Raw genomic sequence first — 16117 nt, forward strand, 5'->3', positions numbered from 1 at the left:
CTGTTACTATTTAATAGTGTTATGAAATATTTACATTAAGATAATTGTATGGCCTAGAGGCCCCAGTTGAGATCGGGGACCATTTCCTTAGCATTATAAAAACACAAAAGGAGACACAGTTTTACTTACTCTCTCTCTCTCTCTCTCTCTCTCTCTCTCTCGTGTGTCAGGAAAGTAGTTAAGCACAAGCTTAAATTTGTCCCTGGTCAGGAAAGTGCTTAAACATGTATTTAACTTCCGCTGAAGTCACTGGGACTTAAACACATTGTTAGAGTAGTAGAGCATGCACTTAAATGCTCTCTTGAATTGTGTATTTTTTGAATCTTGCAAATATTCATGCATATGAGTCATCCCTTTGAATTCACATGTGTAAGTGCTTGCAGGATTGTGGCGCAAGATGTTAAAATGTATGTTCCTACCTAATGTTTCAGTGAGGAAACCTTTGTTGGACTGCAAAGTCTTGCTTTATTGTAGTAATATGCTCAATGTGGCTTTGGATACTGGTAGTGTAGATTGCTAATGTAATCGTAAATGTACCAAGATCAATGCTGGAAAATTTGTGATACCTATATCAAGACTGAAAATTACATCCTCCTTATTATGTAGTACTGAAAGGTCCCTGTCAGGAAGATCAGGGACCAATTTGCTAGGGATAGTAAAACATGTAGAGAGACCGTCCCTGTCCTAAGTATCTTTTATAATGTAAATAGGCAAGACAGACAATGGAGGGTGGGACACACAGAGCATGGCAAAGAGACTTGCCTAAGGTCACATAGAAAGTCAGTAGCAGAGCTGGGAACAGACTAAAGGTCTTCTTACTCCCAGTCCAATGCCCTATTCACTGATTAATGTTGGGTCATTTAAGTTTTTTCTGTTTGTCTAGGTAGCTTTTGAAACACATCCAGCCTTGGCGGCTTTTGGGGACAGGATTTTAGAGGAGGTGGGCCATTGCCCTTTTCTTTTATGGGAATAGGTTTTGTCCTTATCACGTCTTCCTGCCTACTACTGGTGTTCAATTTCAAGATACTGGACTGGCTGTTTTGAAGGTTACCGTTCTAAAAGAGCTTTTATTTAATTGGCCACCTCATTTTTGTAATTTCAGTCAAATTTCTCCCAGCTAGGAAGATCAGTACATGGTCTGAACTGCGTGCATGTAATGAAGCTCAGTAAATGCTAGAACTTTCAAAGGAATCAATGGAACTTCAAACCCTTTTTAAAAGATGGCTTCCTAATTTGCACACTTTTAATATAAGTAGCTCTCTTAAAAAGGCCTATCTCATAATATCATCTCACGGATACCTCGTGCTTCTATCTATTCAATCAGCATGTTTCCTCTCATTTTGTACTTGGGTTATAAGATCAGTGTCTACCACAATAGGGCCCTGATCCCAGTAGATCTCAAAGCATGTTACAAGGTAGGTCAGTATCATTATCCCCATTTTACTGATCGGGACATGGACGCACAGAGAGCGGAGAAGCATTTTGCTAAAGGTCAGTAGCAGAACTGGAAATACAACACAGATCTCCTGAGTCCCAGTCTAGTGTGCTCTCCACTAGGTCACACGGATATTTTGGATTTGCTAGAATAGTCCTTTTTGAGTCAATGTTCAGAGGCACAATATTTAACATAGCAAATAAAATAGAGATGACGCTTCAAAATCTGTAGCAGCACCTACAGGTCCCAATGATGCTATGTTAGATATTCTATAGACATCTAGTGAGAGACGGTGTCTGCCCTAAAGATATTATTAACTATATAGACAAGACACGGGGTAAGAGGGGGGAACAGACAGAGCAGTTCAGTGAATTGTACAAGATCACAAAGAAGGTCAATGGCAGAGTTAGAAATAGAACTGTCTCCTAATCCTGCCTCCGCTGGACCCTATTTTCTCCAAAATGTTTGGCTCTAGCTTTGGCAAAGCGTCTTAGAGAGAGTGTTTGAATAAGAATATTGTTGTGTATTTGGTTGTCATGGGTTTTGTTACTATGGCAACTGAGTTAGACTATTAAGGGATAGCTCAGCCGGTTTCAACCGGCTGAGTGAGCTCTCTGTCTCTGTAAATAAAATTGAGGTTTTGGTTAGCTGTCTGCTCTCTGGCCTCAAGTGATTGCTTCCTACACCGGCTGCCCCAAGGATACAACAAATATCTTGATCAGAGTTTAGACCAGGGGTAGACAACCTATGGCACGCGTACCGAAAGCGGCACGCAAGCTGATTTTTCAGTGGCACACTCACTACATGGGTCCTGGCCACCAGTCCGGGGGGGGGGCTCTGCATTTTAATTTAATTTTAAAATGAAGCATCTTAAACATTTTAAAAACCTTATTTACTTTACATACAACAATAGTTGAGTTATATATTATAGACTTACAGAAAGAGACGGTCTAAAAATGTTAAAATGTATTACTGGCACGCAAAACCTTAAATTAGAGTGAATAAATGAAGACTCGGCACAGCACTTCTGAAAGGTTGCCGACCCCTGGTTTAGACTGTCCAAATCTGCAGTGGGGGGCAGTGTTCAGAGGGCTTGGTTTGGGACTCCCCATTCTTTATGCTATGTGAACTAAGTGTGGGCCAGATGGAGTTGGCCTAGGCTGTATATCTCTGAGCCAGTATGGGCCATATTGTGATTGGCCCTTGCATGGTCCTCAGAGCAAATCCCTTGGAAAATGGCATAGGAACCAGCACACAGTGATCTAGTGGATGATAGTGTGTTCAACCCTCCCTTTCCCGCCACTTAGCTGCACAAAGCCAGCCCTAAGAGAGACTGCTTCCTGAGGAATAGTGCGGCCCTGCACCATCCCTGTACAGAGCCTTGTGCAGACTGATCCGATACACAGTTGCCCTGTGTGACTGCCAACAACAGGGACTGAACTGGGGATCTCCGGTGATAAAAGCATGAGTCTCTAGTGTTTAAGACAAATTGGCAGCCTTTTCAATGGAGAGCTGTATAGATCCATATAATCTGTGAATTGGGCCTAGAAGGAGACATATAAATATTTATAACCATTGGTTATACCTGCACCTTGTGTTGTCAAATTCACATGGGTGTAAATGACATCTGGTATCAAATCAGAATGGTATCATTTAACATCCATTTGCACTGGTTTAAATACCTACACAAGGTGCACAACAGAAGTCAATCTATCCGTCTGTTAAGTTCCCAGATACCTTGATGATGTCTGTAATATGAAAACTTAGATCTAAGTTGCCCATGAAATACATGGGTGCATTTTGTGCTGGAAAACTCCTGTTTAAAATCTCCAAGTAATGCAATGAAACAATACCGGAACCCTTAATATTTAGTACAACCCAGCATGGGGAACAATGCAATTTCCCTGTAAAGTTCAGTTTTTTAAAGTCGTCTTATCTTCCCGCACTGACGTCAGTTGTGAACAATAATAAGAATTCCCTTCCTAGCTCTACGTAGTGATATGAAATGTCAGATTTTATTATGTACATCTGTTTGAGTGGTTTTAAAATGACAGCTTTAAAAATGAAAAAGGGGATCTGGCCACAGCTTTCAGTAGCACTAGGCAGGCATTAGTCTTGACTGAATATGTACTTTTTATAATGTGCTAAACTGGGAGTGTTAATGGCTCTTGATTTGGTTTTATTTTAAAGAGTAATTGAAGGTTAAAATTCAGTGCAGCGGTAGATAAGTGATTCCAGTACTAATCCTGAGCAGTACCTATATTCAGTGGAAGTGGTGGACACTTAGTGTCTTTTAGCATCACTTTCATCAGGAGTTGTGGCCAAGTAGCTATTACTGTGAGAGTAGAGGAAATATGGTCTGGTGGATAAGGTGCTGGATTATGACTCTGGGTTCAATTCCCTCCTCTCTGATACCTTGTCTGACCTTGAGTTAAAAGCTTTTATCTTCCTGTTCCTGAGGACCCCACCTGTAAAACAGGGATGATAAATCTTCCCTTTGTCTGTCTTGTCGATTTAGATTGTAAGGGCAGGAGTACACTGTGTGTTTTGTATAGTGCTGATCTTGGCCTCTACTACAAGTAATAAATAGTGAGGGAGGGCACTACTGACAAAGAAGAGAGTATTGTATATTGTGCCCTAGGTGTTCTTTGTATTAAGTATGGGATAACATTCAAACAGTTATAGCATTCAAAAATATTAAAACATTGAAAAATCAGTCGGAGAACACATCAGCCTCCCTGGTCACTCAATTAAAGACCTCAAAGTCACAATACTCCAACAAAAAACTTCAAAAACAGACTTCAATGAGTAACTGCAGAATTAGGATTCATTTGAAAACTGGACACCATTAAATTAGGCTTGAATAAAGACTGGGAGTGGATGGGTCATTACACAAAGTAAAACCTATTTCCCCATGCTATTTTTCCCCTACAGTTACTCACACCTTCTTGTCAACTGTTGGAAATGGGCCATCCTGATTATCAGTAGAAAAGTTTTTTCTCTCCTGCTGATAATTGCCCACCTTAACTGATTACTCTCATTATAGTTAGTATGGCAACATGCATTTTTTCATGTCCTCTGTGTGTGTATATATATCTTCCTACTGTATTTTTCCACTGCATGCATCTGATGAAGTGGGTTCTAGCCCATGAAAGCTTATGCTCAAATAAATTTGTTAATCTCTATGGTGCCACAAGTACTTCTCGTTCTCTTTGTTCTATGTCTTGTTCGGATGCTCACGTTCAGTGACTACTAATGAGGGTGAGGTGAGGTAACGATACCAAGGGAAATTAGAATTAATTAGGTTGATGCTCTTTGGGGCTCTTTCTGTCCTATTTGTACAGCACCTAGCGCAGTGGGGTCCTGTGCATGAGTGGAACGATATTCCCACATCTGCTTGCTGTTGAGTTTCTTGCCCCTTCCTCTGAAGCAGCTGCTGCTGGCTGCTGTTGGAGTTGAGATACTGGACTAGATGGATCTTAGGTCTGATGCAGTCTGGCAAATCTTATCTTGATTAAAGGTTCTACAAAAGGGGGAAAAATCACAGCATCCCCTCCCCCCAAATCAAGCAAGTATAGAGCTGATTGAATATTTCAATTTTTGAAATTAAAAGAGAGCGAGAATCCTAGGTATATTTCTCTTTTTATAATCAGCTTTGATAGCTGTACCATATTAGTCTCCCATAGCTTCATAGAGTTTGAAGCCAGAGGGGACCATTACGATCACATAATATGACGTCTAGCATAACACATGCCATAGATTTGACGCAGTGATTCAAGTTTCCAGCAGCTAACGTTAAATCATTTTCTTCCTCCTCCTAGTGCTTAGGAAAATTGATCTCAGCTGTGCCTATTACAAAGACTTCCTCCAAAAGAAACCTTCATACAAGGAGGTGTGTTAATTTAGATGGAATAAATGGGCCAAAGGTGTTAACATAACCCAATCACTGGCCAACATTAAACAGTGTCAAACAAGGTTTGGGGTTCGGTATACAGAGACCTCATCCTGTTTTCTGCTGTGACAAAGCACCAGTAAAAAATCATGTTAACCTTCTTTTAAAGAGAAATAAGAGAAGGAAAAACAGTTAAAGCATTTGAAATGTAAAGCCTTAATAAGGCTTTCATTTTAACAACATGTCTTATCCTCTTTCCCTTTAGCTGTAGAGAGATTTGAGAAATAAAAAAACTCCTCGATGGACAGTTTCTTTGATGGTATCAAAGACGATGATAACTCTCCTTTTGCAGAAGAGAGAAGAAGTTAGTTGAGATGATCTGGAGCTGTTGCAGCTGCCATTAAAGTCCAAACCTGTTTTATCTCAGGTGGTGGTTGGGATTCAGCTGGAGTTGATAGGGGTGGCTGTGTCATCTGGATCCCTCTTTGGCCTGGTCTGATCAGAATGAAGATGGTCTGGGGTCTCAGGAGATGGTGGCCAAAGAAGATATCAAGAAAGATAATGTCACCGAGTTAGAGGAGGGTGGTGGGTGTACATTTAGTACTTCATAGATTCCAGGGCCAGATGGGACCATTGTGATCATCTAGTCTGACCTCCTCTTTAACAGGCCATAGAATTCCCCCTAAATAATTCGTACAGCATAGTAAATTGCCCACCACGTGTCAGAGGTGCTAATGAGGGAACTGCCTTCCAATTTCAGATGAAGTTCCTTGAAATCAGTTGTGCAATGTACGTGGAGTGAACTTATTAAATAACACTTAGGAGGGCTATGTTAAATGTAATTGGAATCCTATCTAGGTTTTTGTGTTGGGCTCCGATCCCCATAGTATCTGAGTGCAGGATTCTCCATTGTTTTGCAACTCATACTGTCATTTACTGGAGTGTAAAGTGGATGTAAAATGCTATCAAATGAGAGGGTGTTAGTCACTTTGCACCAGTGTGAATGTCTCCGTAAGTTGTAGGGCAATTGAAATATTAAAATATACTGTAAAGACCAGTCCTGCATTTGCAGGGAGAAGATTTGGTTGATCTAATAAGTCTTTTCAGTCCAGTGGGAATCTTACTCAAGTAGTCTTCAGATTTGCTTCCCGGCATATAAGCTATACTGTAGAGTAACTATTGGAAAATAGAAGTTGCAACACTGCTTGCAATGATTCAAGATCGTGAGTACCAGCCTCATGGCAGTCCGTTAGGAGCCAGGGCACACACCCCAAATTGGTTGTGAGTTCTGTACTTAAATTTCACCAACCAGTTATCAAGTGGAAACTCCTCAAGCACTGTAACAGCCTTAATGTGGAGTCCCACACTGTACTTTTGGGTACTCCAATATTTCTTGCCACCCTTGTGATAGAGGGTCTCTTATATTAAGAATCACAGCAATATTCAGGTTACTCCCAGTCCCAAAGGACCAGTCACTTTCCCAAGGTCACCTGCACCTTAGATCTCCTACTAAAGGCAACGCTTGTTGCCAATCCTAAAACTAACTATGTAAATATTTATTAAATATGAAAATTAAATTAGAGAGTTATTTACAAGGTTAAAGCAAGTAAACGTAACTTGTGTATTAATCTTAAGTGTCAAAAGGTAAAAGAAGCTTCTATAATCAGCAAGTTCTATCTGTCCTTTAGGGCTAACCCAGGCTAAGCACTGGGGATCTTAAGCTTCTGCCTAGAAACACCTTCCCCTCAGAGTCCAAGCATCAAGCAATAATCAGTTCCTTCTTGTCAAAGGTTTTATTCTCTTCTTCCCACATGCTTTTGGCTGCAAAGCTCAGCTGATGGCAGGAGTCCTTTGCGTGACTCATCTTCACAGAGAGGAGGCAGAACACCAACAGAAGTCTTTTGTCCTCTTGTTGATGTACATACGGAAATTCCAGTTGCAATGTCCCACAACAATCTGGTAATGATGGACCTCTCCTTTTGGAAAGGGTGTCACACCTTTTTGTTGAAGATGAGCTCTTCACACTTGTTAATGTCTCTCTCCTGTCTGGTGACTTACACACAGAGGCTAACAATACAACTGCTCAAATATTAGCTTACACCAAGGGATACAGATATTGTAAGTGAGATTAATGCATGCAGCAACTCACAAGCATTCAATAGTCTTATCATTCTAACACCTATTTTAACAATACTAACACACAGGTGAGCCAGACTGGTTCCAGCTGTGTATTTGCCAGTGTTCAATTGAGACAGGGGGACCTTGGCATGAGCTGGCACCTGGTCTGCCAGCATCACAGAAGTATTATTAGATGTAGCTATTGAAGTCCTCCTGGCATGTAGAGGCAATAGCAGTGTTGATAAGTACCCTCTGTGGCTTTGGTCTAATGCGTCCGAAAGATAGAATAATGATGGAGTTAAAACGGTATAGAAAAGTGACACTGAATCTCTGCAATTGTCCGGGGAGGTCACTCATGCCACAAGTGAAAGGATCTATTTGAAAATGAGAGAGAAACCAAATGCACAGATTAAAGTAAGAACTGTTTAGACAGACTTAATGCTGAGAATGGAGGAAGAAAGGGGATGGGAATAGACTGAAATGCCTGGTCACTGCAGGACTTTTTGACCACTAAGGATAGTTGAGAGACGGGTAAGAAAATAAGGACACAGTCCTGCATTTCCCTAAATTTCCAGACAGCAAATGTGAAAAATTGGGACAGGAGGTAGGGGGTAATAGGAGCCTATATAAGAAAAAGACCAACAATCAGGAATGTCCCTATAAAATTGGAATATCTGGTCACCTTACCTGCATTGAGCCCTGTTGACTTTGGTGAGATTTTATGTACACACAGGGTTTCAACAGCATGGGGGTCACTGAAGGATTGGGACCTAAGAAATGATACTGACAGAAAATCTGGGAGAACTCCACATATAGTATTTGAATACCTCACAATACCCCTGTGAGGCAGGGCAGTGCTATTATCTAATTTTTACAGATGGGGAACTGAGGCACAGAGACATTAAGTGGCTTGCCCAAGATCACACAGGAAGTCTGTGGTCGAGCACAGAATTGAACCTAGATCTCCAAAGACCCAGGTTAGTACTGTAACACGTGGTCAATCCTTCCTCTCCAAATAGGCCTATTAGCACTTATCTCACAGGAATGCTGTGACTGCGGAACTCAACTCTTCAAAGTTGGCTGAACTGCTTGGAGATCTCTGAATGGAAGGCATTAGAGAAGTGGAAAATGCTATTAATTAAGAGGAACATTGCTGTAGCTGTGTATTAGAATTCTCAGGCGTGCAGTTCTATGGTATGAAGTTAAGAAAGATGTCTTATTTACAGTATAAATAATCTTCTAATTGCTAATTGCTCCAGCTCTAGAATACTGTACGTTCCCTCACTCTGTAGGTCAGGCTTTGAGACAGATTCATTTCAATTTGCATAATCTTTTCAGCCCACTATATCTCACTTAGACACCAAAGATTTAGCTTGGCTCTAGTTGTGTGTCATTTATCATTCACTTGTCTTCTCTTGGAGTTTGATTTAATCCCCTTGGTTTACTTCAAAAGGGTAATTTCTCATCCACACAGTAGTCTCTTTGAGAAATTTGTTCCACTGTAATTTTTTGGCATTTGTATATCCTGGGTCTTTTTTAATTGTGATATTTATGTTATGCCTTCATCTATGATCTGGTAAATCTCCTCAATTAAAAAAAAGTACCATCCAGGCCGGAACCTAGATGGGGCATCTTCATGTACTGCAGGCATCTGTGCTGGTGCTCCTGTCTCTATCCTACTTCATTGTCACAGGATAGCTGGGCCCTGTGCATACACCAGATATGCGCCCAGTTGAGCTAATTAAAAGGGGGTAGGGCTACAACTGGAGATATAAATGCTTCTCAGAGGACATGAAGAAGAGGAATTATTGGCACGGGCTGTGCCTGGGGAGAGAAACTACATAGGAGTAGAGCCAACTCCCATGGTGGGTCCCTGGAGCAAGGGCCTAGGTGTTCAGGAAGATTTCCCTGCAGCTGCTGTTTCAGAAGAGGAGCAGAGCTGGCTGAAAATAAGGACTGGCTTAGAAGGGAGATGGCTGGGGCTGGGAAACTGAACAAAACAAGATTAACAGAGAACCCCTAGGAGGGGAGGCAGTGAAACCCTGGGACAAATAATGAGCTGTTTGTTTTATTAGCTTATGTTTGGACAAATAAACTTACTTAAATGAGACTGGGTGAGGCAGTGTGCAGTTGTGTAGCAACATTTTCAAGTTAACAGAGAGGTCTGAAATCCATTTGAGGGCTTCAGGAGCTGTAGCATGTATCTGTGCTGGATCTCCTGGAAGTAAAAAGATGGGGCACTTGTTCGCAATATGCTTGCTGGCAAATCCTTGGTTCTCCATTCATGCATCAGGGGTGCTTATCTTCCATGTAACATCCTAATACAGTTGTTGGTCGTCCCCTGTCTTTGGCAGAGCAGGACGCCGGGCAGTTCAATGGCGGGATCATCTGTGAGGTGCTTGGTTAGGTCAGAGCTTGCCCATTGCATCTGCCACATATCGTCTGGGTTGAAGTTGGATGAAGGAAGAGCTTGTCCAACTCCCAGGATAATCAGCAGGACTTAAGGCGGGTGCAGGGCAGGTGAACAAGATTGTCAGGGAGCGAGAGCTTTTGGTCAGTGAGAGTTTTCTTGTACTCACGCAATGTAGCCATCTCTTGCTGGATGGTTGGAGGAAGGATGTTTGCAAGGACTGGAAGCCAAGGCAGCAGAATGGACTTAAGGGTCATAACCCATGATCCCTTCTGTCTAATGTCAGTCAAGTTGGAAACCTATCACCCTGGGTTCTTTTTGCCAACATATTCCATCTCACTTTAAAATCCAGTAAAATCTGATTCCTTATAGTCAAGAATGAATGTGAGCTAAGTACTGAATAACTGATCTGTTTGTCTATACTGTCCTGGCATGACCAGTATCTTCATTACAGTGAAAAGTGCTTTGTGGCATCTGCAGTATTGGAGGCTCCATCTGAAATCGCGTGTGTGTGTGTGTGTGTGTGTGTGTGTGTAAATTAAAAAAAAAAAAAAAAAGGTACTGCAACTTTGAAAAGTTTTTGGTTGATGCTCACAAATTGAAATATTTCTCAATAGCCCTAAGATAGCAAACTGTATTTGTTCTGGCAAAGCCATAAACATATTGATGTATAACCCCTATTCTTAACAGGAAAATGAAGGATTACTCCAAGATGACTTGCAGTCTACTTTATAGACAGGGGAAAAGCCTCTAGATGACTGCCTTATGGAAAACCACACAGAGCCCCAATTCATAAATGTTTTATGATGCACTTTAAAAAAAAAAAGATTCCTTTGTATTCCAAAGAGAGAAAGGAGCCTTCATTGCTTTTGTAAGTTAACTATATGGCCTTGGTGTTCAGTGAGGTCTTCTAATGCCTTTTCCCATGCAAACGCCACAGTGACAGGTATCACTCAAAAATATAGGAACATTGGAAACTCAGGCCAGAGCAGAGGTCCACTTAGTCCAGTGTCCTGTCTGGCTAGTACCAGATCTTTCAGAGCAGAGTGCAGAAAACCCTGTAATGAGCAATGATGCGCCTTGCTCTTAAACATCTGGTACTGGCCAGACAAGACACTGGACTAAGTGGACCCTTACTCTGATCTGTGTGCCTGTGTTTTGTCCTATCTCCATCAACTGGAGGTTGGCTTATGCCCTGAAATATTAAGGTTTATATTCTTTCTAAATTAAATATGTATATATATATATTTCCTATCTGATGTAACTGGATAGTCTCATTGGGTGAAACTGACATTCTTGCAGAGGGCCAACATAAGGGCTATGCACCACTTAATCAAACTAAAGCTTAAGCGGTGCATGAGCCTTGCACTGGTCCTCTGCCTGTGGGATGAATATCACCCTTGATCTACTGAACAAGAATAGCAGGGACAGTGCGGTTCCCCACACTGCTTGTTTGCTTATGACTATGCTCCATTCCTGCAGTGAGAGAGAAACTCTGTCTCCATGCTTGGACTTTGATGATCGCAGCAACTGGTTAATTGTAGCAATGTTTTCTTCTTAAAGATCAGGAAGTGATTTGTCTGGCCCTCATCTGAAATATCCATTATAAAGGTTGATAAGGTCTTAACTGGTTTTATGGGCCAAATGGACCATGGGTGTAAATTGGAATATCTTTACTGATGTCTATCCTTGTATGCTTAATACTGTATCAAATCCATAGCCACCTAGACCTTCCCAATTATCAGTATTCAGTAGCCACTCAGAATTTATATCCTCCTGCTTGACAACACAGCAACCTGCTTTTAGCAGCACAGGGCCTATGATATACAGTTGGACAATTCTCTTCTCCTCCAGTAAATGGCAGTGGTGCACAAACACAATAGCCAATTTATTACAGCATGTGACAGCTGGCCTTAAATATTTGATAATGTTAAAATATATGCATCCCAAAGAGTTGACTTTGAGTATTTACACAAGATATTGACCAAGTACATTTTTTGGATCTGACTAGCTACCGAGGAAGTCACTAATCAATAAAAATAAAAAAAAATGGAATACTTATTGTATATAATTCTCTTTGTAATTGGAAAATACGCTTATAATATCAAGTTGTCAAATGTATATGTTAATCATCTGGACATTCCACCCCACCACTCCAGTTTGGGTGAGCCGATATCTATTAATTGTACTAATTTTCTAACTCTAGTGAATCCATGGTAATATAAGCAACATTAAGAAACAGTTGCCCTATTTTAATTCACATCTCAGATGGACATTATGATCAATACATAATGTTTAGGACTAAAAAAATTGTGAATACAATTCTATGTCTTTCTGAAGCTCATGATCAGCTAAGGTGGCTGTGAGGACTGCATTATGGTAAGGCTCACATAAAAATGACACTAATAAAGAGGAATTATATTATATTCCTCCTACATTATATTTCTCTCTGTTAGTGGTACTGTGAACAATGACTAGTGCTTTCTGTGCAGGCAGCTGAGAGTGATTAAGGACAGGCTATGTATGCCTTTGAGAATTTTGTCTTCCTGGGCCAGATGTAAATCACCAAAGCTCCCACTGAGTTCCATGGAGCTATGCCAGTTTATACCAGTTGAGGACCTGATCCAATATGGTCGTGTGTGGCTGTTGATTATAAATGTGTTAGTATAAATGTACATATAAATGTTTGTACGCAAGTCAAGCTCTGAGAGTAATGGGGTGTGTGTGTGTGTGTGTGTGTGTGGTTAAAAAGAGAACACCTTTTAAAAGGGTACATGTGAAAAGAAAAAAAAAATAGGAAAAAAATATAACCTGAAACCAAGTCTACTTAACTTGGATTTAAAGGGCACACATTGAGGTCAAGTCAAACTTATATTGATCGCTCAATTTCAGAAACACAGCATCATATTCACTAATGGCATAAGCTGAAACAACTCAGTTGCAGTCCGTGGGTCACATACTTGGCTAGTGTAAATCATTTCACACCAGCTGAAGATTTGCACTGGTTTTAGACCAACGGTGAACCTGGTTTGTGCAGTGAAGATGACATCACTATGCATCAAAAACATAAAATGGAATGATAAAATTGTAATTCTCCCCCCCCCCCCACACACACACACACTCAGTGAGGTGCTGTGTTCCCTTTTAACTACACCGCATGCTTCTTAGGGTGGCATGCAAAGTACATACACTACATGCTCACCTAGCATGGGTCTAAATAGCCGTGTAGTTGCTGAGGCCCTGCTTAGGTGAGTAAAGATACTCCTGTGGCCTGTACCCTACATGGCTCTCTACCTACATAAGGTTGATAAAGAGCCTGCTACAGTCTTGGCTAAAGGAATGGCGTCTCTTGGATGAGTCAGTACAGGCGTATGCATTTAGATCCAAAGGTCACTTATTCGGACCCACCTGGGGCCGAAGTTAAGAAACTGAAGGGGCTGGTATTGCTGTATATGGAAACAACTCGCTCTGCTTGTTGTATACCGTATACTTCTAAATAGTGTTCAGGATATTTCTTGCATCTTGAGAACACTGATTAATTTCCTAAGTCTCCAAAAATTGCTTCGCCTTGGTCCCCATTCCAAACTGTCTGTGAATCAAGCGTGTTTGTGTAATAGTGAATAAGACATCTCTGCTTCAACTCACGTTTTGCCAAGAAACATGGTTCTTATGCAATTATTAGAGCTGATCAGATTGTTTGTGCAAATGTCATTTCCAATTATTTTAGCCCCTTTTCCCCCCACCCTGTTTGCACCCAATGTGGAATGGACTCTGGTCTCTTTGAATGTATTCAGTATTTAGAATCACATCTTCTGTTTATGGGTGAAAGTTAGCTCTGAGCTGAGGGGCCAGTATCACCTCAGTGCATCACTTAAGCATTGTTTTGTAGCTGACGTGGGACTTGAGTAGTGTCACTCTGTCTCCATAAATGTCAGACTATTGGTTGGTATCAGATTGTTCCCTGCCATGGCCAGGGCCTCAGACATTCGTGTACCTTGGTCCCACCAGTTCTCTTCTTGTGGTAAACACTGAGTCGCTGTAATACTTTGGTCTCATTCTGGTGGTTGGGCTGTTCTACATGAGGTTGAGCTGGTGGTTTCTCTGGCTTTAAACTCAATGACTTTGTTTTGCTTTGACTAGCAATAACAATGTGGCATGTAAGTCACATGGCATTGCTTTTACTCCCTAACTGAATGATTTTCTCAATAGTACGATGAAGATGTAGTTCCCCACAAATACTCTTACCTGCATGCACTATGGCCTTTCCCCACAGGGTATTACGCATCCCTGTGCAAAGAGTTGCACAAGAATTATTCTGAGGACTTAAGTGGTACCTCAGCCCACGCTGGCTTCTTGTACAGCGATGAATTTTGAACACAAAAGGACTTGCATTCCCTAAGCAGGCAAACAAAAACTCCCATGTATGACTGTTCGAAAATAGCAAATAAAAGGGCATGAACATAATTGGAGTGAACGGTTTTCATAATTCAAATGAATGCCCACCGGCACTTTCCAGAACCAACTCGTTAATTATATATTTTTTTTGTTCTTTAGCGGTAAATGTTAGTGGGGTCATGAAAACTTAAATCATAATGGCTTAGACCATCTCTTCATTTCCATTGTTCATTGAGCATCTAGTCAAACTTTGTAGTGTTTTTCCTCAGTACAAAAGCCCTCCACACACACCCCCACACGTTGCTCTTTGACTAATTTATGGTGGCACCTGTGAAGTAGAGTGTGTTTCTATCTTTCTTACTGTCACTCAAATATGATATAGTGGGTTTGCATTTCTTTTCTTTTCTTTTGGATCTGGTATATAGCCAACATCATGTATTAAAAAATCAGTCCAGTCCCCCAAAATCATGAGATTATCTTAAAAATGTTGAGACATCAAAATAATAATTTGTGGGTTTTTGTATTTGCCTTTTGGTTTCTGAACCTTTCAGGTTCACATTCTTTGGCTTTGCTTTGCTACCAGGAGGGAGACTTACCTTAAACAAAAACAAAAATAAAGCTGAGATACTCACCTATTCACATGATTCCAGGAGTCAGGGCTTCATTAAAAAAAACCAAAATTGTGAGTCTACTGATAAAATCATAAGAGTTGTTAACAGCGGATTAGTATGTAACAGTGAAAAGGGACACCTTTCCAATGCTTTAAATGCTTCTGCTGTGAATGAAAAAAAGGACAATAAACTCAAACAAGCAGCATACACAGCTCCTTTCCCCGCCATGGATCAGATTCTGCAGCAGCTCACACAGAGGGGGGTGAATCAGTGACCCCTGAAAGTACAAAATCCATGGGTCATTTGTTTCAGAGCTGAAGTCACTCTTGGAGAATTCTTTTCTGCTATCCCCCTCTCTTTTAAATTGAGTGGAAATCTTGCTTGAGCCTATCACAACTATACATTCTCTCTCTCTCTCTCTGTCTTCTACTGTAAACTGGGTTGTGTCCTTGTTGTATCAACCAGGCAAGTTACTAACAACTTCAACAGGACTTTATTTTTACAGTGGAAATCTCTGTACCAAGCTGCTGCTACACCCTCTGTAACTCTCACTCTGCCTCCTCAACTCCTCCCCTCTCCTTCCTGTTTCCTGTCCTTTCAGACTCCCAACAGCCAGTGCTCCCAGTTCTAATTACAAGCAATATCTAAACACTACAGTCCTAGAAAGAAAAAGAAAGGTGTGTTCTCTTTGAGATCAGTGCCCAAGAAAATATGCCCATAGCATCCTGTCTATAATAATTCAATCTCTCCTAGTCTAGATCATTCCTCCTTTTTAACACTGAGGTGTATACGAGGCCTGGATGCTTTTCATTCTGAACTGACAAAGCAATGTGTTGTGCAGAATGGCTTATTCCAGTGAGCATTTGTAAATGGGAACATTTCAAAAGCAGACTCCTGCTTTGTCACTGTCAGAGTATACAAGTTCCCCGTAATAAGCTGACAGTGTGGTTACAATTTCTTTGGGATAATTGGTATGGTGTGCTTAGTCTGTCGAATACCAGCCTCCTTTATCTTTGACAGTGTTTTTCTGTTTCTGTTGTTAACAAATCAGTCACATGTCTTGATAGGGATGGATTGGACAATTTTGCAGGTATAGGATGCTCTTGTATCCTGTGCTGGAAGATAGGTATAAGCTTTGCTGCTTTGTTTCCAAGCTGTCTCAACTCATTCTGTGTGATATAGATGGGAGGTTGTTGGTCACAAATCAATTTATAGTGCTAGTATGTAAACAAATAATGGCACTGTGCTTGTACATT

At 40.9% G+C, this 16117-nt stretch overlaps 1 protein-coding gene across 27 annotated transcripts in view; it reads left to right on the forward strand.

Annotated features, from left to right (window-relative positions):
• The window catches only part of LRRTM4 (leucine rich repeat transmembrane neuronal 4), a 726983-nt gene that overhangs the window by 117532 nt on the left and 593334 nt on the right, over positions 1 to 16117 (forward strand). The window lies entirely within an intron of this gene.

The sequence above is a fragment of the Mauremys reevesii genome, linkage group 2, assembly GCF_016161935.1.
Source record: "Mauremys reevesii isolate NIE-2019 linkage group 2, ASM1616193v1, whole genome shotgun sequence".
NCBI lineage: Eukaryota > Metazoa > Chordata > Testudines > Geoemydidae > Mauremys > Mauremys reevesii.